This window comes from Typopeltis vanoorti, chromosome 1 (genome assembly GCF_054136105.1).
Source record: "Typopeltis vanoorti isolate ZY-2024b chromosome 1, IOZ_Tvanoo_1.0, whole genome shotgun sequence".
NCBI classification, from domain to species: Eukaryota; Metazoa; Arthropoda; class Arachnida; order Uropygi; family Thelyphonidae; genus Typopeltis; species Typopeltis vanoorti.
This window is the reverse complement of record NC_143549.1, coordinates 51,575,848-51,602,909: the sequence shown is the minus strand read 5'-3', so window position 1 is coordinate 51,602,909 and position 27,062 is coordinate 51,575,848. Positions and strand designations below refer to the sequence as shown.

At 34.5% G+C, this 27,062-nt stretch overlaps 1 long non-coding RNA gene across 1 annotated transcript in view; it reads left to right on the top strand.

Annotated features, from left to right (window-relative positions):
* LOC150109971 (uncharacterized) overlaps positions 1–27,062 on the top strand; it is a 135,718-nt gene that overhangs the window by 89,421 nt on the left and 19,235 nt on the right. The window contains exon 2 of the long non-coding RNA XR_016548584.1: positions 14,369–14,533. This is a non-coding gene — a long non-coding RNA (uncharacterized LOC150109971). The remainder of the gene's footprint in view (positions 1–14,368; positions 14,534–27,062) is intronic.

Below are 27,062 nucleotides of genomic sequence, written 5' to 3'. Positions count from 1 at the left end.
TCCCATATTTTTCTTAGCAATCCACTAATAAAGGCTTGAAAAATGATGATGTAATACTATAATTGTGCTAATGGCCAGTTACTTCAAACAGTTTTCTCTGGACACATACGTTTAAGATATTGGGCTTCAGACTTCAACAGCCGGCTAAATCGTGGTATCACACTAAGTGGTGAATGTCATCTATTATATGTTTACTTATAAGATGATTCTTGGGAAATAAAGTCCATAAAGGCCTAGTTCGAATGATCTTGAATCAAAATGTGCTGTTCGTTTGCAAAAATTGATTATTATTGATTCGACTATTATTACAAATAAATAAATAAATAAATAAATAAATAATAATAATAATGATGATGATGATGAAGCAGAGAAGCGAGATGATGCTACTTTTAAATGTCTCCTGTATATAAAATGTCTGAATTAAGGAGAAACAGAATATAATTTAAATATTGTAGTTGGTTCTACAATAGCTCGTTTCAGAAAACAACCCTTTAAATAATTAGATGCATTGATAAATATTGCTATTTTTATGGGTAACAATAAAATAAAAACTTCCCCATTTTATGTATATGGAAATATTTTAGTCAATTGATATTTCAATTTGCTTTTACGAGGTTTAATCCAACAAATTTGTGATATTTTAATGCTAAAACCTAAAATGAAATGAATGAAGGAATAATCAAATTAGGTTTCAAAATTTCGAAATAAGTTGTAACTATATTCTGTCTGTTAACTGCGTGTGTTCTTTTAGACGGTTTATCTGTTTTGCACGATAAAAAAATGCGTTCCCAGAAGGAAAAGTTTTCTTCCAACTGCGGCTGAGAGCTTCCAAACCAGTGATAAAACTGTATTTATAAGAATCACATTCTTAACGTCGTATTTATAACAAATGATCTTAACTATGCAAATTTTCGGATGCATTATCAGACAAAGAATATCCTTCTTGCTACAGTAAAATAATTATTTTCTGAGAATTCTTTATATAATATGCAATTTATGTCTTTAATATTCTACAAGAGACAGACAGAGATTTGTTGAGTGGCAAAGACCGTCTACAAATCGGAAGATTAAGAAGAAATGGTTTGAAGAAAATTGCAAGAGTAGTGAATAGTAAATAAAACAAAAATAATTAAGATTTGTGATAAAGATAACAGAATATAAACGTAGAGAAATATTAAGACTTATGAAACAACAGGAGAGACAGTGCGAATGTAGCATTAATACATAAAATTGCATATTTCGTACAGTATTTTGTTTATCTTGCTTCCACCCCAAAAAAAAAAGGTTATTTGCTTACCTATAGTATATTTTGTACTGTGAGTGAACTAAGGACTTTTGTCTCTCTCTCTCTCTCTCTCTCTCTCTCTCTCTCTCTCTATATATATATATATATATATATATATATATATATATATATATATATTTGTATTTTTTTTATTAATTTTTGCATAGTCCGTAAACTAGAGTCCATTGGATGTTGTGAGTGTTTTTTTAATTTGTTCACTTACCAGATAGACACCTAATGCTTTCTAATATCTTTGATTACTATTCATATTCTTCTTGTAGCAAAATGTTGATTAGTTCTTCACTTTACCGGTAGAGGGGAGTGTAGATTTAGCTCCTCTTTCTACTTTTTTTTTAGTATGAGAGAGAGAGTAAATCTTATAAATTTATTTTTTTATCACATAATTATATTAGTAAAATTGATTTGTTTGCTTATATTTTTTAAAGCGAAAGTTAGTTTTCTTTCCTTTGTTGTGTGAATAAAATGCAATTTTTTAAATTTTCCTTAACCAAATGAATTCTCAAAACAAACGACACGCAAAGCCTCATTGCTGATGAGCTCAGGTTACCAGACATTCATCTACGATTGCCTCCCCCTGGTGATACGATTATTATCAGTCATTGTTGACAGGCAAGTGTCAGGTTCAGTGCAATGGGAGTGTTTCTCAAATTTCCAATCGTATTTCGGCGCTTTGGACGCCATTCTCTGATCATAACTAAAACTGCCACTAAATATACTTTGGGAAAATGGATCATACGCGCATGCAAATTACAGCCACTAACTTTGCACACAAGTAATGATCTATGGAAGATATTTTAGGGGATAAATTATCATTTGGAGAAATTGCTGAGGTCAATAGAGAGTCAAAGAAGTGAACGTTGATTGGTAGTTAAGTCGTTTATCATTATAAAAAATTGAGAATGTTCATAAAATTTCCCAAATGATTTTTTATTTGCTTTCTGTTACTTAATGGAGTTTGCTAAAGCTAATTTCTGGGTGCTATTCACCATGTTTATTGCATCAAAAAACCAAACAAACTAAAGTGTGGCTCTCGCGGCAAAATGGTAACAAAATCATTATAACGATAATCGCCTGATTGCCAACTCAAATTATTGCTTATATGATTTTCATTATTTAGTTATTTCGCAAAATAGATACCTAATGATCTTTCATTTAATTTCTTAGTATTGATATATTTGTAGCAAAGTGTTAATTCTACTGATTTCCCTAAATTAGCGAACAAAGACAAAAATTACGATAAAACAAAGACTATGATAAACATTCATGCGAATTGTGAAAGAAACACACACAAAACTTGTAAATAAACAATTTAATGGAGTAACAAATTGATATATAAAGACAATGGTGAAAAAGCAAAGATCAAAATGAGATTGGTAAAGTGCGTTCAACAAGAAATGCGGTCACCCTTCAGAGCAATACAGCATTCACAAGGATGTTATAACGATGTCCACGAGCTCAGTTGGTAATGACAACAATTGATTCTGCAAGGCTTTCCTAAGTCCCTCAAGTTTGTTTGGGGGAATGGTGAATTAGGATAGCCTCTTCTTGAAGATATTGCTGCACGAGCTTCGCTCGAGGAAGACAAGCATTATCGTCTTGTACGATAAATGTCTTCCCTATCTCGCCGGAATACGGATGAACATACTTGGGATTCAAGACTTCGTTTTTGTGTTTCGTTATAGTGGATAGGCTTATATGTTCGTCAGACATGTTGTAATAGGTTTCACGGTATGATAAGAACACAGATGGTTAAGAAAATAACTATTTATTAACTTAAAAGCTAATATTTCGCTGGTATTATATCCAGCATCTTCAGAGCACACAACACAAATTTTGCTACAAATGCAAGACGACCACAATCCGGTGTAACAGTGGGGCTAGTATAAGTGATTGCAGCGTGCAACACAAGACTAAAGTCCTAATACTAAAGCCTTGCAATCACTTATACTAGCCCCACTGTTACACCGGATTGTGGTCGTCTTGCATTTGTAGCAAACTTTGTGTTGTGTGCTCTGAAGATGCTGGATATAATACCAGCGAAATATTAGCTTTAATAAATTTAATAAATTAAAAAGTTAATAAATAGTTATTTTCTTAACCATCTGTGTTCTTATCATACCTTGAAACCTATTACAACATTTGTGTTTCATTGTTCCTTTAAGAACCACATACAGATCTGTGCAGCCACCAAGTGAGATGCCTCCTCAAACCATGACACTACATCCGCCATAAGTATCCTCTTTAAATGATATTAGAGGAATTATAGAGTTCCCCATTGTATCGCTTTGTAGAGCAAATTTGGACTCGCCTGTAAACAATACCGTTATGGGTCTTAGGTCCAGTTGACGTGGAACCTGGCTCATTTCAAATGTTCTATCCTGCGGCATGTAAATAGGAGGGCACAGACCACTGGACGCGTAGCATACAGACGACCTTCGTGACGCCTTCTGGAAGTAGATACCAATGTTTCTGTAGCAATGCGAGGTCAGATCTTAGCTGATTCAGGGAGAACTGTATCGCCAAATGCGGATTGCGGCTGTTGGAATTGGTTAAACAGTCTATGATCCAGGGAATGAGTTGAATGAGTCACATTCAACCTTCTGGCCACCTCCTCATGACTTTGGCTGGTATCTACTCTTATGATTGCTCGTCATCTGAATTAATCGATTAAATGATGTCTTTCAGCCATATCCAACATTTGCTGTTACGAAATGTCTTGTTCTGACCCCAGACACGAAATGGAAAACCACTCCAAAGAACTTGCTTTTATGCCATGGCTCATTTTCATATATCGCTGACAGCGGCAGTCATCGGAAAAGGACTGGTCTCGTTTTATATAGTTCCGCAAAATACGTAGCATTTATTAGCTTTCATTTTATTTATCCGTTCCTTCTTATGCAGGAGGAACGGATAACTCCATTGTGATTGGATATTTTTATTGCAATTCAGTATTTCGGATCTTCACTAAAATGATCATCGATATTTAATAATGATAAAACAATATAACAATTTAAAATGATATTTAATAAATGGCTGTGATAAATCAGTTTAATAGTAATATAAGCCAAATATCTTTAATCCAACTACCAAATTATGAATAACCATGTCGCAGTACTCGAGTGTTATTGCAAAATGGTTTTTTTTTTTTTTTTTTTTTTGATTGTTGGGATCATTTCCATTCTTATTCTTTCATCTCACAATAGTAGAACTGATATATGTTAATTAGAATTTGCTGTTGAGTTTGATGCAAATTAATATTCTATTATGCGAAATAAACTTTTTTCTTTTCGCAGAACAGAATATTAATTTTTAAAATCTAATTTTTCTGTGTGTTTATGAACTACAATTACTCGCCAGAGGTCTCTCTATCACAAGCGCCATCTGATATATAATTGAATAATTATTTAAGGTAATAAATAATAGCAGATGATCTAACTCGCTCTTCTCATTTTTACTGTAGGTTTCGCCATTGTTGAAATGTGCTAGTTGCACGTGCTGTGTATAATTTTTTTTTTTTTTTTTTTATCACAGCATGTCTTGGCAGACCTTCATTCACAATATTTCATGGTCTGTAAGGAACATCAGCTAATTACGTTAGCCTTCACCATAGCACTTTTTTTTTTTTCTCTAAAACTTCCGTCATCCAGATTATCAACGGGAAATAGCGTCCCGGTTGATAAATAGCACTACTAGGTATTCTACGCTGCTAGCGTATTGATTTCGAATTTTCTGGGAGATATGAAGTGGAACTAGAAAATATTTTTCTTCTTTTATATTATACAGGTCGTAACACAGATTAACAGAATCGATACGTCACGGATGATTTGGACAAGAGGGGGAGAGTAGTGGGTTTTGAAAAGTTTCTGTTGTCAAGATTAGTATATCAGAGAAATTGTGTAGGGTTATATTACACCGTCTGTATTGCAATTGCTACTTCGCCAATAATTTTAGAACTCCACTGCAAGCAATGGGTAATTTATCTCTACTTATTGGCCAATACTCTCGACCCTGATTTCCGCAATAGATGACCACAGCAATTTATAAGATGGCGGAGATATTTCAAGTTGTAATAGAAATGAGATTTTGCGGGTCAGATTTGCCAGAGAAAGGTAATCTCATCTCATGTAATCATTTTAGCTGTTAGGAAGACGTGTATTTGAGAAACCTTTCGATATAGCATGTGTGTGTGTGTGTGTGTGTGTGAACGTCGAGTGAGTGTATATTTAATTAAATAAACCAACAGCAGCATTGTTAAGCGATTAAACTGGGATTCGACATCAAAAGAAAATGAAAAGTACTACATAGATTTACTATGGTAATTCAAACTTATGTCAGGCTTTCTGATTTCAAAGTCAAAGTACTTTTTCGTATATAAGAAAGCCAAATTTTTACAACTTGACTATTGAACTTAGCTTTTTTTTTTTTTTTGGCTAGATGGGAGAAGCAAGAATGCTTTTCATATTCTCCGTTATCTGTAGAGGACAATGTAAGAATAGGGTATTATTGAGCTATGATCATGGCAGAAGGGTAATAGCAATAGCCGACCCTCAGTTAGAACGTCATTGGCTACAGCATTGCCATCCATTACCCTCCCTGGGTAGCCATTTTAGTCGCCTCGTACGACATGCATGGGCTGGTATGTAAGTAAAGCCCTCTCTAAAAATTAAGATGAACCCCCGGACCACTCCCTAGGAGTGGCAGAAAGATCGTCCAACTTAGTGAAGGCCCCCCCCCCTGCCAACACCGAGCAGAACCGCACATATTCCAGGTAAAAGCATCCACCGACAAGGCTTCTCACGGGCCACGCTAGAGAATACCATCCCCAGAGACTCAAGATGCTCTCTCAGGGCAAACCCCCGACATTTAAGCCCCCTTCACCGGGAGAAAAATTCCGGAAAAAAACTAAGTGAGCCAAACTCTGAGTCCCATTTTAGTCGCCTCTTACAACATGCATGGACAGCAGTGGAGCTATTCTTATTCTTATCCCGGCCACCACACGGGGAGTTGAACTTAGATAATTATTATTATTACTCAAGATCCCCCATGGAGTCAAAGACTCATCTTCGTCCTTATAAGGACTGGCTTAAAGGGGCGAAGCAAGAATGCTTTTCATCTTCCCCGTTATCTGTAGAGGACAGTTTAGGGATAAGGTGTTATTGAGCTATTAAATTAAAGCTGTGATCATGGCAAGGGGGTAACAGCAATAGCCGAGCCTCAGTTAGAACTTCTTTGGCTACCGCATTGCCATCCATTACCCTCCAAGGGTATTCAGTCTATCAACTCATAGACTCATCTAGTTCTTAAGTTCTTAAAAGAACTGGGCGATGGACTGGGTCCTTGACTCTTTATCCCGTCATCTGAATGAAGAGAATCTGTGTGGATGAAGTGTTATCTAGCTAAAAGCTCCAGTCATGGCTGAGTAACGAGCAATAGCCGAGCCTCAGTTAAAACTTCATTGGCTACAGCAATGCCATTCGTTACCCTGGAGGACCTAAAAAGGAACTTTTTATTCTGCCTCTTCCCATAGACTCATCTACGAATGAATCTTTCTAAATTTATACTTTTATTATATGAAAATTTTAAAGGTGTGAAATATAATTTTAAAATATTTATAAAAAATTTAAATATATTAAAACATTAATAATAAAATTAGGTGAAATATATACTTTCAATTATTTCAAAAAACAATTTTTAACATTTAATAGCTATTATGTCTTTTATTTGGAATTTTGTATAAATTCGATTTCAAATAGAAGAATTGCACTTTTTTATCCGGTAGGGTGTGTCCATTTCACTGAGTAACAAACTGCACTTTCCGAAAGGAAAATCTTTTCACATTTGTATAAGGCCCAGCTTCATTTAAAAAAAAAGTCTTACAATTCTCCACATAAGGAGTTTATATAACTGAAATATAAAAATAGCTGTGGTAATATCGAAATTGCCCCAACAGGTGCCATTGATTTAGAATAAAAAAAAAAAAACGAACTCTGCAGGTTATATAAATTCTCCTAAACCTTTGGGTATTTACGTTTTTTAAGTGCAACCAAAAAAAGGAAGTATTTTGTGTAATTTTGTGCAGAAAATTCATCGAAAGACAATTCACTGAAAGGCAGTAAATCGAAAAATAGTTCACCGAACAGCAGTTAATCGAAAAAGCAATTCATCAAAAGGTACTCCTAATTCCTCGAAAAATAAAATCTTTCCATTATGAAAAATATATATAATATTTCTCCTCCTTCAGCTGTTTTTCAGAGTGTTTAGAAATTTCAAATAAAAAAAAAAAAGTATACTTGAAGTCTGGTGGACAGAAAGGTTGCTCTGTTGTCGCCGTAAAGAGATGAACACGGTAGAGTAGGTAATTACGTGATGAAAATCCAAATGTTGCTCGTGTTTTGATCCATGTAAAATCCTAAGATGGTTTTCTTTTTTCTTTTTTTTTGTTCGACATTTTTTTTAAATCATAGCACCAATGAAACTCGAGATTTGCAGATTAATACATTTTTTTTTGTTTGTTTTTCATTAAAGGCGCAAATTAACCTAATGATTCATGGAATAATTACATCGAGCCAGTCTAATGTGGACGAAAGTACAGTCAGTAATTCATAAATGAAAACAAAAATACCATAAAAGAAACAATATGCACATATAAAGTACAAAATATAACCATATAGGCCGTGTAAGTGGAGGAAAATGATATGCAAAATATTCAAGTAAATTCAAGTTTAAAAAAAAAAGGAGCAGTGCTGTTTATTGTGGTAAACAGCACTGCTTTTTTTTTCTCATTTTTTTTTTTTTTTTGAGCACCTCGAAGTATTCCAAAACATCGTGTTTTCGAAAATTAGGGCGTTTGCCAAATTCATCTTTTTATTCTTTACGTCAGAATATCAGCATTTCGCAATTTTCGGTGTAAATACATGAATAATAATCAATCGAGATGGTTCACTGGCAATAACATATCGGCCTGGATCTCTTAAGTTGTTAATTAAAGACATAACAACAGCAACAACAATTATTATCATTATTTAAAACTCTTATAAAAATTTGTCAAACTTCCAGTTTTCAGTCCAACTATATTCAGCGCCAAAAAAAGATCAACGTCTCGAAATTGCAAATTACAGTAAATTTTTGGATTAATGGAATCCGATAAATTTTGCCATTTAGGAAACGCACTTCAAGTTGCTAGTGCAATTCAGTTTTAGTTCAACTGGATCACTTGAACGGGAAAATCTTGGGAAGCAAGCTTTTGAAATGGTAATATTTGTTACCGGGCACTTTTATACAATATTTCACAATTAAATTACTCTTTCGATGAATTATGAAAATAATTCGTTGTAATTTTATCGTCAAATAATTTTTTTAATTTTTTTAATTTTTTATTTTTTTATCAACCGAATTGTTTTCGCGACGAATTGTTGCACAATGAATTGTTGTTCGTTTAATTGTTTATCCGATGAAATACCTTTTTGATGAAATGCCATTCATTACTTTATCGTTCGATGAATTGTTTATTTGAAGAATTGCTTTTTAAATGAATTGCCATTTGGTAAACTGTCTTTCGACTGGTTTCATGAAAATTCATCGAAAGAGTTTAACGAATGACAATTTATCGAAATTATATTACTGAATATTCAAGAATTCTATTATGAAACAGACAATTTCAAGATTCTCTACTCTCAATTACTTACTTGTTTGATTTTCGCCTTTTATTAGGAACTTTTACCTTTTCCTACAGTTGTCATGGAGATGGCGAAATAGGAATCCTAAACAAACTTTAATACAGCTACTATGCTGATGAGGAAATAAAGTAAACGTGCTCTTGTCATCGAGACGGTGAAATCAGCTTTTTATTTATTAGGGAATAAAAAAATAACTCAATTTGTTTCATCATCTTTCAGTTTAGTGGAACAATTCATTAATTTTTTAAACCTCGATCTGCTACCTATAATCATTCTTTATTGCCTGACCGATTTACGACCTATTATTTATAATAGTTGGTCGCAAATATAAAAACCATAAATTTGTATTAATTTACAGGCCATTCACGTGCAGTTTTTTTTTTTTTTTTTTACCTTCTTTTATATCAAATTTCTGTCATGAAACAAATTCATGATTCCAAACTATTATTTGATTAGAATAAAGTATCTCATTAAAATACATCAGCCTTCTTTCCAATGCGATGCACTAGCCTTAATCAAGATGTTAACTAGAAGGTTCGTAAACTGAGATCGCATTTCCTGGAAATCCTGCCCCCACTCCCCCTTTAACAATGATGAACTCAATTGAGGAAAGATGCAAACGAGAGAGAGAGAACAAAAAAAAAAGTCACCGTACTGTATCAGTGTACAGTAATTTACACAGGTCATCAGTGACTTTTGAATAACTTTAATAAGAGCATTCTATCCAGTTTAGCTTTCGTAAGAATATTAACTAAACGACCGATAACAATAACGGAGTCGGTAAGTACACTGAAAAATCCATTTGGGACTGAAAGTTAAGTATATTGGATTTAATGGTGTTTCATCTTAATGTTAATGTGCGACTCTCACTTTGTAATCCCATTTGTGGCCATGGGAACTGATTGAATATAATTAACATGCATGTCATGTAATAGAAAATGCGCTTTTCCGAGTCTTTTTCTGAAAAAATGTGCTAACCTCCTAGTCAATCGATCAAAGTGAAAATTATTATTTGTGCCTCAATGTCACACAGAACGTGCGCTGCATTATTTTCAAACAAATTCAATACACTTCCTAATTGTATTCCAATTTTACGCATTACACGTACAATATCCATTGTTGCGTCATTGTTTTACGTAAAGCTTTGATTACATGATATTTCTCGTGGAACTTTTATATTATCTGATGAATCCAATCATTAATAATGTAGCAAAAATGCTGAATTAATTTCATTATTTTTTCATAAAAAATCCTCTCTAAGAAAAATTGTGGAAGAAAATGATGGACTAAGGACAAATAGAAAGTTGTCCGTATTCAAATAGTTGAGGAATCAACTTTTTTTGAAACATAACAATGATTAGATAGCATTTAAATTAAATTTTATAGATGAGGAATTGTTACCAAGAGAAATGCTTTTCAAAATTCAACAAAGATGATTCTATAAGATTAAAGGGCTTATACAGAGTAATACATAGCCTGTACTTAAGTAGTAACTCAATATTTCAAATCTGAGGAGGTTCAGGAATATTGTTCCATGTAAAATTAGGTGTAAGACAAAGATGCATTATCTCTTTATTCATCATCTACATGGATCACGTTATGAATGAAGAAAGGAAGGTATCATTAATATTATTAGGTCCTTATTTTTTACCAAAGATCTTGTACTCTTGAAGAAATCCAATACAAGCTTATGATTCTTCAACTAAACTGAATAACTACAATAACACAATTGTTATGAAAAGACAAAGACTGTGAAAATAGGTAAAACATCACCTGCATATTCTCAAGAAAGAAGCTATAAACAATAAAACATTGTAGCTATTGAAGCACACTTTAAGGTCAAGATGACAATATAAATATAGAAATAGACAATAGAATAAGAAAGCTTGTGTGGTGGGAAGTCAACTGAATGAGAAAAATTAATCAAAACAATAGAAGAGCACTAAAGTAAGGTGTTCAACCTACCTATTAATTAAATTATCTGAAAGTTGCTTCAGGGAAACAACTTTCAGATAATTTAATAATCACAACTGTGAGCGTTTTGAAAAAAATTACGAAAGTTAACAGTGATATCGTTGGCAGAATAATATGAAAAATAAACACATTCGAAAGAAACTTACCATTGTTAAGATTTGGTGATTTTGTTTCAATCCCTTTAACTTTTGATAATATTCCAACAGGAAGTAAAACTCGTTTCCTCTTCTAATGTTGACTTTCACATGCAGCTTATCATGGCTTAAAATATTACATCCATAGCTATCTCATCATTGTACATTGCTATGCTTGGTATTTTTTTATTTCAAACATTAGTCCTCTTCTACTTATCTCCTTACATTTATATATATAGAAAAAAATCTAACGTTAGAATACTGTTCTCACATTTGAGGATAGACAAATCCTAAGAAATCTAAGTTGTACCCAGAAAAGAGCAGTTCGCTTAACAGATGAACCTTCTTTCACAAACTCCTTCCAACAGTTTTCTCAGAGATGCTCTGTTTCTACGTTATGTTTTCTTGTAGGTATATTCAAGAGTCCCTGTTTCACTGAAGAGGAGCTACCATCACCACCCATTTATTCCTCTAATCAAAAGTAGACGAGTAGCTGCTGGTCCACGTTCATGTATAGTTCAACTCCAAATTTATCGCATCAACTTTTCATCTGTACTTTCATTCTATCGACTTCTGCTCCAAAGAACAACAAAAAAAGCCTTGCCGTTTTCCCCAGTGAACACAACCTGTAGATCTTCAAGAAGCCCATCAACGGATTGCTTTTTTCATTACTCACCTGCCCATACACTACATTATTATTATGTTACAGGTTCTGTAATCAATGTGTGTGTGTGTGTGCGCGTGCGTGCGTGCGTGCGTGTGTGTGTGTGCGTGCGTGTGTGTGTGCGTGTGGGTGGGTGGGTGGGTAGGTGGGTGCGCATAATATAATATAATATAATAATAAATTTAAACAAAAAATCCAGATATATTGCCTATAATCAAATAATAACAAATTTGACTAAAACAGTAAAACTTAAATAAAATATTAATAATTAATTAAAGGTTATTAAGTTTGGCAAATGTTATTATAATTAACTTAAAATTGAATTAAGGAATTATTCAATTTGATAAAGCTATTTTAATAAAAATATTAAATATAACTATTACATAGTATTTACAAAGGTAAGCTGTTCTTATTTAGGCAAAGGAATATTTACGACAAAAATTACTCTCAACATCGGATCACCGACAGGAGATATGTAAACATGAAATAAGAAGAAATTCAGAATATAATCTTGTAAAGTATGATTAACTATTAAATTTTTAAATATTTTCTTTATTATTTTAAACACTTTAATTCCTTTACTATGATGCAACACCTTATTTTGTATACAATGTAGAGTATATATTAGAGAATACATCATTAGGCCTCAAAGTATTACCAATTAGGAAATAGAAATTTGCGATGTTATTTTCGGTCCGGTGGGTTACATTAATATTAATAGAATTCACCGTTTGCAAACTTCATTTTTCTTTAGTCAAAAACACGCACCAATGTATTTTATCTTTTTCTTCTTCTTTTTGAAGTAAATTAGAAGCGACTATTATAAAGTTGCTATTAATCAATCTACCTATTAAAATGAAGGGTTTGACGACACAAAGTTTTAAAAAGTGCTCCGATGGTGAAATGTTCAACCTCATTTGTAGAATTCCTCCTTGAAAAAAGAAGTTTCTTTTTTTTGTCTCTAACTGAATTACATATATTAGAAGTGTAAGAAGTCCGACTATATAATTACTTAGGGGATTGTTAGTAAAAAAAAATATGGCGTTAAGAAATAAAAAGTTCGACAAAGAAATTTCTTAATCATCTGTCCAATTACATAGCTGTTTGCTATCGATTTTATCATTAATCTAGTTAGGCCTAAATGTAGTGTAATTATTTGTTAATTAATCACCATTTGGAAGAAGATGAATAAGACATCCCTGGCTATTCTGACTGGTCATTTCCTAATGAAACGATAATGTGCGCTTTTTTTAATTAAGAAAAATCACCCGTTCTATTTTTGGAACCATCAAAAACTCTCCAATCACCAGTCATAGATTGTGGCTTGGCACTACAGATTGAGGGACTAATTAGTTAGAAATGTCATTCTGTTGTTCTTAGAGGCGTTAATGCTTTCCTCGCTCTCTCTCTCTATCGCAGAGAGAGAGAGAGAGAGAGAGAGAGAGAGAGAGTTAGCAAACGATGTGGAATGAGAGCTTACAATGCAGGAACTCGCCGAATGGAGCTGAAAGGTAAAATGAAGTCGTTGTAGTTCTGATGTGTCCTTATGGAAAATGCGTTTGCCTCTTTCACACATTGTAGTACTTAAGTAATTAATATTTGCGAATCAATTTACCTTCTCTTTTATTCACACGTTTGAATAAAGAAGAATTAGGTATTGTTACACGCAACAAAATTAGTCACGTGACATTTCGTTTGAACTGGAGCTCTTCAAGAGCATTAGTAATGAAGAATCAACGGAACGTGAGCTAGTTTTGGTACGTTTATTTTATAGTTTAAATATACACTTGATTTAGAATTCTCGGAAATGTTCAGGTTATATATGCATTGCCGAAGTTTTTTTTTTATTTTTAATTTTATTTATTTATTTATTTGCCAGCCCCACTCAAGAAATCTTGGATCCGATATGCATATTTAGGGTTAGATGAGTATAAAATTCTAAAAAAATATTTATTTATTATTATTATTATGGCTATTATAGCCTGTTTTTGTTAAGGAGTATTCCTTATTTTAAATACATTGACTATTATTACTCAAAACAAGGAGTATATATATTTTAGGCATTATTGGTGAAGTATAGAAGGCAATTATAGCAGAATAAAAGATGTGGAAAATTTTTTCCACCTCTTTTATTCTGCTATAATTGCCTTCTATACTCACCCATAACGCCCTAATATATATATATATATATATATATATGTTCTTAAAATAAGGTTCTTAAAATGTATTTAAAATAAGGGACGCTCCTTAACAAAAACAGGCTATAATAGCCGTAATTATAATAATGGTGTTTAAGAGGAGTAACATGGGAATTTTCCCAGAAATTATTTATTTTTAATACCGAGAATTTATGTGCTGGATTGTTTCGGGAGTGAAGAGAGTCTCCATTCTCCAAACTACAGTCCTTGGATTGGATTCCAACTCTGGTGGATTGGTATATGGATGTAGTCCCACATCAGATGATAAAAATAAAAATGATAAAAAAATTAAAAAAATGAAAGCTATTATAATATTTACTTGGCCAACCAAGCCAGCCTAAAATTTTCTTGTATGAAAAAAAAAAAATTTGTTTATTTTAGCACTGCATTAACTTGTGATTACATTTATCGGCCAGGTGTGTGCAGAGTGGATAACGTCTTAACTCTTCAACTAACAGGCCATGGGTTCGAACTGCACTGGGGTATGGCTTTGTGTCAGTGATTATATGCCTTGTGTGATGCCACCTTGCTTACCGATGTCCTAAAATGGCTTGATAAAAATTCCACGTTTGGTCTCTAAGGTAAGAATTAAGATTAGTAAAGCAATAAAAAAGTATATTTGTCTGGTTTAAGTTTGTAAAGAAGACTAAAATCTGATCCGTTTAACTTAAAAATAAAAATATTAAAATTAAATATGAAATAAATAAATAAAATAGAATTAAAAATTACACGAATAATATATTCATAAAACTCAACCATATAGTGACACAAATAAAAGAAAATAATAAGTAAAATTTTTGTATTTCCATAAAACATTTTCAGCTGTGTGTGTATGTGTGTTATCTCAAATTGAAGTACGTTGGGCTTTCAGTTAACAAATTTTGCGTCAAAGATAGGTCGTAAATGGTTTCAATGATAGGTCGTAAATGGTTTCAATGATAGTAAAGAAAAGTTGGTAACCCATCGGGCCAAAGACAAAATGAAACCAAGGACAAACAACAATAAAGTTCTATGTTATATTTATACAGCCCATCACCACTAACACATTCAAATTAAGCCTTGTTGATCTGTTTAAAATTTATAAAACCTGCTAATTCCAGTTGGTTTTGTTATTTTTTACACTTTTTTATGACTGTTCTTTAATATTTAACAGATATTTGTCAGATGAAAGGCCAGTAGTATAAGTGTAGTCCGCAATAATAAAAAAAAGTTGCCGATCCGTGATCCAAAAAAAGTTCCAGAAGCGCAGTAGGAACGAAATGCGCGAATTTCAATTTGGAAGAGATTAAAATTATTCGAGATGTCTAAATATTTAAGTCTGAAAATAAATCAAAATGATATTCTCGATTTGATTTTGAACTAGTAAAAGGGAGTTTATGTATTTAAGAATTTGTGACATAATTTTTTATGTACGTTCCATTCACAGATGGAAGTGTGGCGATGGTCTCACACTGAAATTGATCTACAACTTAAAGACAATCACAGACGCCCATGCCCTCAGAGAGATGCATACCATGACCTATTGATTGCAGGGCAAATACGCTATTTACTCGACCAACCAGACATACAATTAATATTAAAGTGATGAAATCACATACATATTATTTCCATGGTATAAGCATAATTAGGAAATTCCCCAATAAAGTAGCTAGACTGATTTTATGCCGTAAGAACCTAACCTTAGGCAACACACTGCACTAATGTGCTTATAGGTCTGTCGACCTCTCCTGTATGGGATCGATAAAAAAGCCCAAAGCGATATCAGAATTTAATACATTTCGCACATCCGACAACTATTTTCTTGAAGTATAACATTATTCTTATGACTAGAAAGGGAAGTGAATTTTATAGATGAGTTCCTGTTCGTTGTAATGCTGTCGTTGCTATGGAGACATTGAAATCAACAAATCCTCTTCATATATTATTGTGATTATTTTTATGGAGACTGGCCTATCGCTACTTCCTTTTCGTACTATTAATGAGTCATTTCATTCATACTGTTATAAAAATTAATAACCGACAAGTACTTTCATGAATACTTTTATTCATTTTTTTATTTACTACTTTCTATACGAAATCAACATTTTCTTTTACTAGCATCGGTATATAAGGGCAAAAGGAACATTTCTTTACTGCGCATGCTCTGAGACGACAAAAATCAAAACTTGCATTTACGACTCTCGCTTTGATAATAACGAAGCCATTATAAATGCACCTGCTTAAATAGTAACATTTTGGACGTGCTTTATCTCATGTTTGTTACGTCATTACAAAGATGGATTTATTCATACATAACCTACCTTCGCTCTGTCTTCATTTCTTTTCTCTGGCTAATATACTCATTTTTTTTGGGGGGGGGGACGCAGATATAACGATGCTATTTTGCTTTAAAGATTAGGCCATTACTATCTTTCTTCCATCATTACCGCCTTTGCTGGATCTGTTTTATGCGTGTTGATGTTTGCTCCGTAAATGAGTGTCACTCCATTTCCAAATCTTTCAGTTCTCGTTTGCTTTGACATGACCTCTTGGCCGTGCATTTACGGCTATTTGTTATCCGGTTATGTATCACGATCTTTTCTGTCTCCAAATCACATAAACAAGACGTAGATTACCGCTTACAAGAATGGAAGACATCGGTCATCTCTTATAAAAACGTCACTAAATTGGTTTTGCTGGGAAAAAGAAAAGTAATACATTTAATAAGATAAATGGCAAAAACAACGCATAATTCTGTTTGTGTCAGTTAAGGAGATGCATCCAACACTAGTGCATATAGGATGAATGATGCTAATTTTGAAATGAACGCTAGCTTATAAGTAGATGAAATTTTTTCAGCTGTTTTTGTTTAGCCTAATACTGATTTTTGCCTAAAATAACATTATTATGTCGTTGACAAAGAGCTGCGAATGAAGATAAAATACAAATTAATATATAACAGTTATTCTTTTAGAGTTATATGAAATAGGGAACGTTGTAAGAAAGAATATCTATGAAAGAATATCTATGAGAGTGCAGTGGAGAATGGCATGGTAATTTTTAATAAAAAAATTAGGAATATTTTCAATAATAAGAACATTTTAAATGGAACTCTTTCTTTTAATGTTACATGACGATCAGCATTCATATTTATAAATTTAGGGACAAAAACACTCGTGCTGAAAAGATTATTTTACTAATTATTAATAAAATAAAACCTTGACGTTTCGCCCCCTGTATCGTGGTCATCATCAGAAGGATACATGTGTATAGGAACCAAGCTACATGTTGTTGCACTCTATAAAGGTAAATTAAATCTACGTTGTTAACTAATATTTTTCTTAGCCTGACCTCTAGTGATAAAAAAAAAACTTTAATAAATAAAATCTACAATAAACTCTGCTGAAGTCATCACGTACTACGATTCTTCTGGAATTGTACAGTTCATATTGTTATATTAGGATTATCTTCAGGATTTGCACAGTTCAAGTTGCTATTGAATGTTCAGGAAAAAAAATGTCGTGATGCGTGTGGAAATATGTTCTGTAAGAGCAAGATAGTATCAATGATTGGGACATTGGTGCTCTTACAGAACATATTTCCACACGACATCACAGCCCTCTTTGCCCACGTACTCCGCTCCGGGTATCTCGTGTGGCGAAACATTTTTACCTTCAAGTAGAGGGTATAGCCATGGGCTCACCCTTTCCCCCCAATAGCAAACTTTTATATGGAAGACTTTGAGCAACGAGCTGTAGAGTCGGCGTGCCTAAAGTCCAAAATTTGGCTCAGATACGTCAACGATATTTTCTCCATTTGACCCCACGGCCGCAAAGCACTAAATACATTCCTTAACCACCTGAACAAACAACACAAACGCATCTAATTCACCATTGAAATAGAAAAACAACTCTCTTCCATTCCTAGACACACTCGTCACACTCTCTTTCTCAGTCTAGCGCAAACCTACACACACACACACACACACACACACACACACACACACACACACACACACACACACACACACACACACACACACACAGGCCAGTACATACACAAAACTTCTTATCACCACCCAACACAAAAACTAGGGGGTCATAAGCACCCTTAAACACAGAGCTCAAACTATTTGTTCAAATGAAGAAGCTCTTAACCATGAATATGAGATCATCAAACATACCATTATAAAAAATGGATACAGTATAAAAACCATTCACAAGATCCTCCACAGAGATACCACTAAGAACAAAAAAGATTTCAAGAATGCTATTGCCATATCATATGTTAGAGGCATTTCCGAAAAAATAGACAGAACACTACACAAATATAACATCAAAGCCACATTTAAACCCCCGACAAAATTAAGACACCTACTCAGTTCTATCAAGGATCCTCTGCCATACCTAGCCCACCCAGGGGTTTACAAAATACAATGCACATGTAACATACCATACATAGGGGAAACAGGGCGAACCATCCCAATCAGGAAGAATGAACACAAACGACACATTAAATACCTCCATTTTGGAAAACCGGACTTTCTAACCACGCACTCCAAACATACCACAGAATCGATTGGAAAGGTATCAAGTCCCTACACCGCACCAAAACCTGGTTCGAGCGGTAATTCAAAGAACCATGTGAAATGCTCAAACATAATCCGAATCTGAATAAAAATGATGGTCTAACCATTCCAAGAATGTGGAGGACCCATCTGCAACCTTCATAGCAACCACAAAGAAAAATCTTAATACAAGAAGACTTGGTGAAGTTTTTTTTTTCCTGAACATTCAATAGCAAACTGAACTGTATAAATCCTGAAGATAATCCTAATATAACAATATGAACTGTACAATTCCAGAAGAATCTTAGTACGTGAGGATTTTAGCAGAGTTTATTGTAGTTTTTATTTATATTTTTTATTTTTATTTTTATTATTATTTTTATCACTAGAGTCAGGCTAAGAAAAAGATTAGTTAACAACGTAGATTTAATTTACCTTTATAGAGTGCAACAGCATGTAGCTTGGTTCCTATACACGTGTATCCTTCTGATGATGACCTCGATACAGCAGTCGAAACGTCAAGTTTTTATTTTATTAATAATTAGTAAAATAATCTTTTCAACACGTGTGTTCTGTGTCCCTAAATTCATAAATATGAATTTTAAATGGAAAATCACAGATATGCTTTAAATATGATAAGAATGCTATAAAAAATATTAAAAAAATCACTATAATTAAAAAGAATGTTGTTCTAATTATTTTAGTGTTTTTCTTTTAGAAATAACTTCTAAATATATTTTTGCACGTACCTATTTCTTAATTAAATCTTTACACCTATTGTATTTTCATATACTAGTTTATATATTTTTAGAACAACCATCCTATATATAAGAACAATCGACCGTGAGATGCGGTGATTGATTCATTCAATCCAATACCCTTGGAGGGTAATGGATGGCAATGCTGTAGCCAATGAAGTTCTAACTGAGGCTCGGCTATTGCTGTTACTCTCCTGCCATGATCAGAGCTTTAATTGCTCAATAACACGTTATCCCTACACTGTCCTCTACAGATAACGGGGAATATGAAAAGCATTCTTGCTTCGCCCCTTTAAGCCAGTCCTTATAAGGACTATATAAGGATGGCTTTCAGACAAAATTCGGACGCGATGATAACTCGATTCACGTTAAAAATAAAATACAATTTCGGTATTAAAAAATTCAAAATTAAGAAAAAAAAATCTGAGAAATGTTTAGATTATTAAATATAATAGCACGAAAGAGCAAAAAAATCGCTTAGCTAATGTTTACCAATAACCAACGGTTCATTTTTGCAGGAGATCTCCATGCGTGTGAAGAATATGTATCATACAAATGAATGAAAAGGTAGCTATTAAACTACGTAGTAGCATAATAGCTACCTTTGTGTAACGGTAATAGCAATAGAGTGATGGTTTTAATAAAATCCTCACTCTATTGAGTATCATATTAAATTCCACCCAGAATTTATAATAATATTCATAATAAGTAAAGTAATTTTACTTGTTTATTATTATTATTATTATTATTATAATCTGCATATATGTAGAATCATTGCAATATCATTTTAATATAATTTTAATTTAATTAAATTTTAATTTAAAATTTAATATAATTTTAATTATATTAAATTTTCTTTTTGTATCTACAAAATAATGATTTTGAGCCCATCATTTATTGACAGAGGGCAAACTTTGTATACACAGTATTATAATATCTATATACGAGTATTATTAAGTAAATTTAAAAAATGCAGTTAGGGTAGGGATCAAAATACATGGATTTAAAGTCCTTTTTAGGACTCCAGAGTAACAAATGGCAATGCTGTAACCAATGAAGGTTTAACTGAGGCTCGGCTATTGCCGTTACCCAGCCATGATTAGAGCTTTTTAGCTCAATAACACCCCATCCACACAGATTTTCTTCATTCAGATGACGGGATAAAGAGTCAAGGACTCAGTCCATCGCCCAGTTCTTTTAAGAAGTTAGGGTAGGAAGGGGAAGTAAGATGGCAGCTCGCGTGTTGTTTCGTGTCGTGTATTTTTGATGGTGAATTGTGAATTTGACTGATAAGTTTTTAGAGATTTATGCTTATTCTTTAGTAATATCAGTTATTTGCTTGCTGCCATAAACAGGCATTTTATTTTCCATACTGGTTTATCCAGGTAAGTCAACTGACTTCACAAAGGCGATACTCTAGGCCTACTACCATTAGTATCGCCATTGTTGTTGTATTTTAACATCTTATTGCTGGTTGACACGCCTATGCTTGATATTGCAGGCAGTCCTTTGCGGCTGCGGGATATTTTACAAAAATTTCTGCTGGCAGGTCTTCAGACCTGTTGGATATTTTATTAACGCACATACGCAGCTAAATCGATATGAGCGTACCTGACCTAGACGTATTCACTGATTTGCTCGATAAAGAGCCAGCTCTTGAACTCATTGATAAACTCCAAAAGAAGTTCAAGCTGACATGGCCTACTAGCATGATTGACCCCGACACTATTATCGAGTCACTCGATAAAAGCTAGCACTCAGTTTTATTAAAAAGCTCCTCAAAAAGTTTGAACGGGATTGGCCCGGCTACTTAAATTTGTATTCCTCACCTGAAGTCGATGTTGAGGAAAATGAAGACTCCCCTCAAATGGAGGAAAAACTCACTCTAGTTGTCTCTACCTCTAATCCTTCTGATCAAGAAGAAACCCACGCACGTAAGAAGAGAAAAATTCTTGCTGCTGAGTCAACAAATGTTGTTGGTATGGACGAGGATGTTCCCATTTCAGATCCCTCTGTTTCCCCCAATGAAAAGGTGCCACCGATTATCCTAAGGGAAAAGCAGAGATGGTCATCACTCAGAACCATCATGGCTAATTCACAGATTCGTTACACGTCTGCTAAAAATTCAGACTAGGGAATACGTATCCAGCCCACCACGGTGGCTGACTATAGAAATCTTACAAAGGAACTGGACACTAGAGGAACCCAATATCACACATTTTCACTTGCCTCCGAAAAAAATCTGAAAGTAGTCTTACGTGGAGTCTCCGAGGATATTGACACAGATGAAATAGTTACTGACCTTAACCTACAGGAACTACCCCCCATAAAGGTTACTAGAATGTTTAGATCAAATAAGACACCTATGCCTTTAGTTTTAGTAGAAATTCATAACATTTACAAAGACATTTATAATTTAAAATCAATCTGTGGACTCAAAATCACCCCAGAACCATTGAGAAAGAAATCATCTTCTGGGCAGTGCCACCGATGCCAAAAATTTGGCCATGCCCAGAAGCTATGCAAAGCCCAGTTCAAATGCCTAAAATGTGGCGAGAATCACCCCACAAACACCTGCGCCAAGCCAAAATCCACCCCGGCTAAGTGCGCTAATTGTGGGGGTCCTCACTCTGCTAATTATAGAGGGTGTATACATCACCCCAAAAACAGATGGAATGATCCAAGTCATCAATCTACTCGTGATCTAGTGCAAGAGTTCATGACGCTCAGGCTACTCAGTTCTCCAAGAGGGAAAACATGACAACAGGTGCTCACCCATCATTAACTGAGCCCCTTAAGAAAACGAATCTTCAACATCAAGTAAGAACATATGCTGATGTGGCCCGCTCCAAACAGATAGTACAAACCCAGAACCGGAATAATCCACACTCAAATCTATCAGCTGTTATCACCTCTTCTCTTGCAAACATGCTGCAGGATTTCAGCAACTCAAATCCATCCTTAAGTGTCACAAAAAGATTCCTACAGCAAACTCAATCCATATTATCTGCACTCTCTGATGCATAGAAAAAAAATCGTCCCAAACACTCTTGGATTATCGGTTGGAATGCCAACGGTATAAAAAACAAACTGTTAGAAATCCAGGAATTTAATAATAGATACAACCCAGATATACTGCTAATTAATGAAACTCACCTGAGGCCTGCTGACACCCTGAAAATCAGAGGGTATCAGATTTACAGAAACGACAGGCTTGGGTATAGAGGTGGAGGTACAGCCACCCTTATCAAAAACTATATCAATCATCACTCAATAACCAACCCTACTACCACCAACCTCGAAATCACGGGAATTAATATACTCACAAACTCATTTGGAAACCTTACAATTTTTTCTGCGTACAACCCTCCATTAAAGACATTATTGACCTCAGATCTAGATCAGACCTCAGAGTAAAAGGACCGGTCATCATTGCTGGAGACCTCAATGCAAAGCATCCTGCTTGGAACAGTAAATCTACCAATAAAAATGGACGCATCCTTTCTAGCTACACAGGATTAAACCATGCTGTTGTGGCTGGACCTACCGAACCAACTCATATCAGTACATCTGGCACTGCTGATATCCTGGATATAGCCATCCTACAAGACATTAAACTACAGTACAGCCTTACATCACTAAACGAGCTGTCGTCGGATCACAACCCAATTCTACTGCAATTGGGAGAACAAGAATGCCTGCCTCCTCCTTCTCATTCAGGCATATCGTGGGAGAGATTGTCTAAAGCACTTCGGGATCAAATTGGACCCGTCCCTCACATATGCACACCAGAAGATGTGGAATCTGCAGTGACTAGCCTCACCCAACAGATTAAGTCCGCTATAATGGTTGCATCCTACCAGAAACCTGTTCCCAAGCCTGATCGTTTGCCTGAGGACATTATGGACCTGATCAGAGAGAAGAGCAGAGCTAGGAAGAGATTTCATAACACTCGCGCACCTCAGGATAAGACAGTGCTTAACAGATTGAATGGAGCAGTTAGAGATGCACTTAAAACACACAGAAACGAAGTTTGGGATAAAAAGTTAGCCTCTATCTCACCTATTGATCACTCTATCTGGAGCCTACTGAGAAACATCAAAAATAAAACCAGATCCCTCCCCCCTATAATCTCAAACCAGGGCCTAGTCCACACAGATGCAGATAAGGCAGAAGCCATACTTAAAAATCTTGAGGATCAGTGCAAACCTTCTTATAACAACATTGATTTCAATCATCTGTACAAAATCCACAGACAGGTTAGGCATGCACTAAACCTCCCTGATACCAGTGCTGATCATATTGCACCCGCATCACCTGTTGAATTATATGATATTATTAAAAAACTTAAGAACAATAAAGCTCCTGGACCAGACAGCATCTCAAACAGGGTGATCAAGCTGCTGCCTCGAAAAGCTATAGTGCATCTGACCAGTATAATAAATGCAATCTTAAGACTTCACTATCTTCCTTCCACCTGGATAATGGCTGATGTGATTCCTATACATAAGCCAGGCAAAGACCCACACTTACCGCAGAATTATCGTCCAATCAGTCTCATCTCCAATCTGGGTAAGGTTGCAGAGAAGGTCACCCTCTCACGACTCCAAACCTCAGTAAATGACCTAAACATCCTCCCTAAAGAACAGTTTGGATTTCGATAACACCATAGTACTACCCAGCAAATCCACAGAATTGTGGAATATATCACCACCAGCTACAACTGGCGCCAGTGCACAGGAGCGGTATTCCTAGACCTATCTAAAGCATTTGACAAAATCTGGCATTTTGGACTCCTGCACAAACTTATCTCAGCCGGTATCTCAGTAAAAATGGTTCATCTAATCCGTTCATATCTTCAGAATAGATCAATCCAAGTTAAAATTAACGGTTCTACATCGTCCCAGCGCCATATCTTTGCTGGAGTGCCGCAGGGATCTCTACTGGCTCCATTGATGTTTTCTGTATACATGTCAGACATCCCACACAATCCGATGACTTCTATTTTAGCACTGTATGCGGACGATACGGCAATACTAACCAGATCTCTCAGACCCCACTTCGTTACCAGAAAGCTTCAAGAAAATCTTCTAAAGCTGGAGGGTTGGTTCTCCAAGTGGAGATTGGAAGTCAACCCCCTGAAAAGCTCTCCGGTTCTCTTCTCAAAACGGCCAATGTCTCCTGCAGGGGATGTGTTACTATTCAATACTAAAATTCTCTGGCAGAAAGAAACAAATTACCTGGGTGTGATTCTCGACAAAAAGCTATCTTTCAACCAACATATCAAGTCTGCATGTGCAAAAGCATCTAAAGCCATAGCTCAGATCTACCCGCTAATTAATAGAAATAGCAAACTCAGCAACAGAATCAAATTGCAGCTATACCAGATGACGATTCGTCCTATAATCACCTATGCCTCTCCAGCCTGGAGCTACACCTCTAATACTAACATTATTAAGATACAGCGAGTGCAGAACAAGTGCTTGAGAATGATTTTGAACGCCCCGTGGTATGTTAGAAATAGCCAACTCCACAGAGACACAAATATTCCCTATATTCTCTCTTATCTACAATCCTTAGCCTCCAAATTTTTTCTAAAGACGTCCACACATCCCAACGATTTGGTTCAACAAGCTGCAGCATACGAGCCAACGGACATATTTAAATATAGAAGACCAAAAACTATATTAGCCTCCTATAACGATACATAATCTCCATGCCCATTCAGGGTGAGCAAACTGCTCGTAAATTTTACCCTCACTGTAACCACGACAGATAGCGGGGAATATGAAAAGCATTTTGCTTCACCCTTAAAGAATAAATGTCAATTGTCAATTGTCAGTTAGGGTAGGCAAAAATAAGAGCGCTATCTATAAGTAAAACGAGTCAACCAAAAAAATGAAAAATTTATGAACAATGAACAGTACTAGTGGGCAAGAAATAGAGCACGTACAGTAGTTCTCTTACGGAGGAAAAGTTTGTGGTTTTAATTTTTAAAATCCTGTACAGAGGTATATTCAAGACTTGGGAAATATCGAAAATAGCAAATAGTCTTTCAGAAGATATATCGAAAAATAGCGGCATGAACATTAAAATTTCTTGTCCGCACGATATTTAAGTGCATATAACAGTTGACTAGTTATAAAATATTTTTTTATATAAAGAATATTGCAAAGTAGAGTGGTTTAGTAACTTAGTTTCACAAGAAAGTTATTCAATTAGCCTTATATTGCGTTCCTCTATTACCTTACCCAATGCAAGGTCTTTTATAAATATCACTAAAAAAATAGAAGCCTAATGGACGGTAAATGTTGCGGGCAAATATCTTGAGGCTTTACAATGCAAAACTGGAGTTGTCCATCTTCGTTAAGGCCAGTAGACTAAAAAAAAAAAAAAAAGACTTTCAGGACATTGATTGAATGTGAACAGCAGACTAGAAAATTATGAAGCTCTTGAGTATATATAAAAAAAGTTGACATTTGTTTTGTTTTTAAGTTACTGCACATCTTCGAAGTTTATAATGTAGCTTATCCCTCACATAACTTTCTCTTAAGTACTTGAAGAAGTTTTAAATCCAAGTGATTAGTAACGCTTAGTGTCTACTTATACGAACTTTGGCTAAACATTACAGAATAATAGAAATGACAAAACTAGCTAAGTTGGGAAGTCTTTGACCATCGATCAACGAATGGATTATTTATAATGACGAAATAAGTCATTTTTCATAGTTTCGTCATAGTGAGAACAATGTAGGGGGTTCTAACATTTTTAGAGGATTTTTAAGAAGAATTGGATCATTTTGTTATTCAAAAATTATGCTTTTATTGGAAAATATTTGAAATACGTGTTTTCTTCGATATGAGAGCGATAATATACATGGGGATTGGTCCACATTTGTTACGAGTTGCCTTGGTGTTCACTTTTTCATAATAATTCTAAAGGAAACAATAATCGAAGGATAAATGCAAAAATTAGCCGCATGGCTAATTTTTATTAGTCCAAGCCTGGTGATCATCATAAATAAAAAGAATCAAGAACTCCAAAATTATTAAATAAAAGCACAGAAAATTTGTATATATAATTAGTAATAAAATAAAAAATAAAAGAAAATTATTTGAACAAAATTAAATAACATCTAAATATTTGTAAATATTCTCATAATATCAGTTACATTTCTTATGAGTGCATATCAAGAAGTGATAATAAAGAAAGAAGCATGTGATAATAAACAGGGAACTGGAATGAAAATCGACCGTGAGATGCGGTGATTAGGGTAATGGATGGCAATGCTGTAGCCAATGAAGTTCTAACTGAGGCTCGGCTATTGCTGTTACCTTCCTGCCATGATCAGAGCTTTAATTGCTCAATAACACCTTATCCCTACACTGTCCTCTACAGATAACGGGGAAGATGAAAAGCATTCTTGCTTCGCCCCTTTAAGCCAGTCCTTATAAGGATATATAAAAGGTAATAAACAGTGGCTAGTAAAATGTTCCAGATTTCTAGAACTTCAGTTTTCTAGCTTTAAAAGTTGTTTTCATGTACTCTAGTTCAGTGGTTCTTAACCGGTGGGCCGCGGTCCCCTACGGGACCGCGAAAAATTTATAGAACGTTTCTTGTTTTTAAAATTTTGAAATCTCTTAAAATAACTGTTTTACTCCTTACTTTACTTTTTCAAACTTGTATCGTTTTCTATTAGTAATCTGAATTATGCAGTAATTTCTTTTGTGGTGGCGCCACAAAAGAAATTACTGCATAATTCGGTATTTGTGTTGTCAGAAGTCGACTTTTCGCTTCTGACAACAC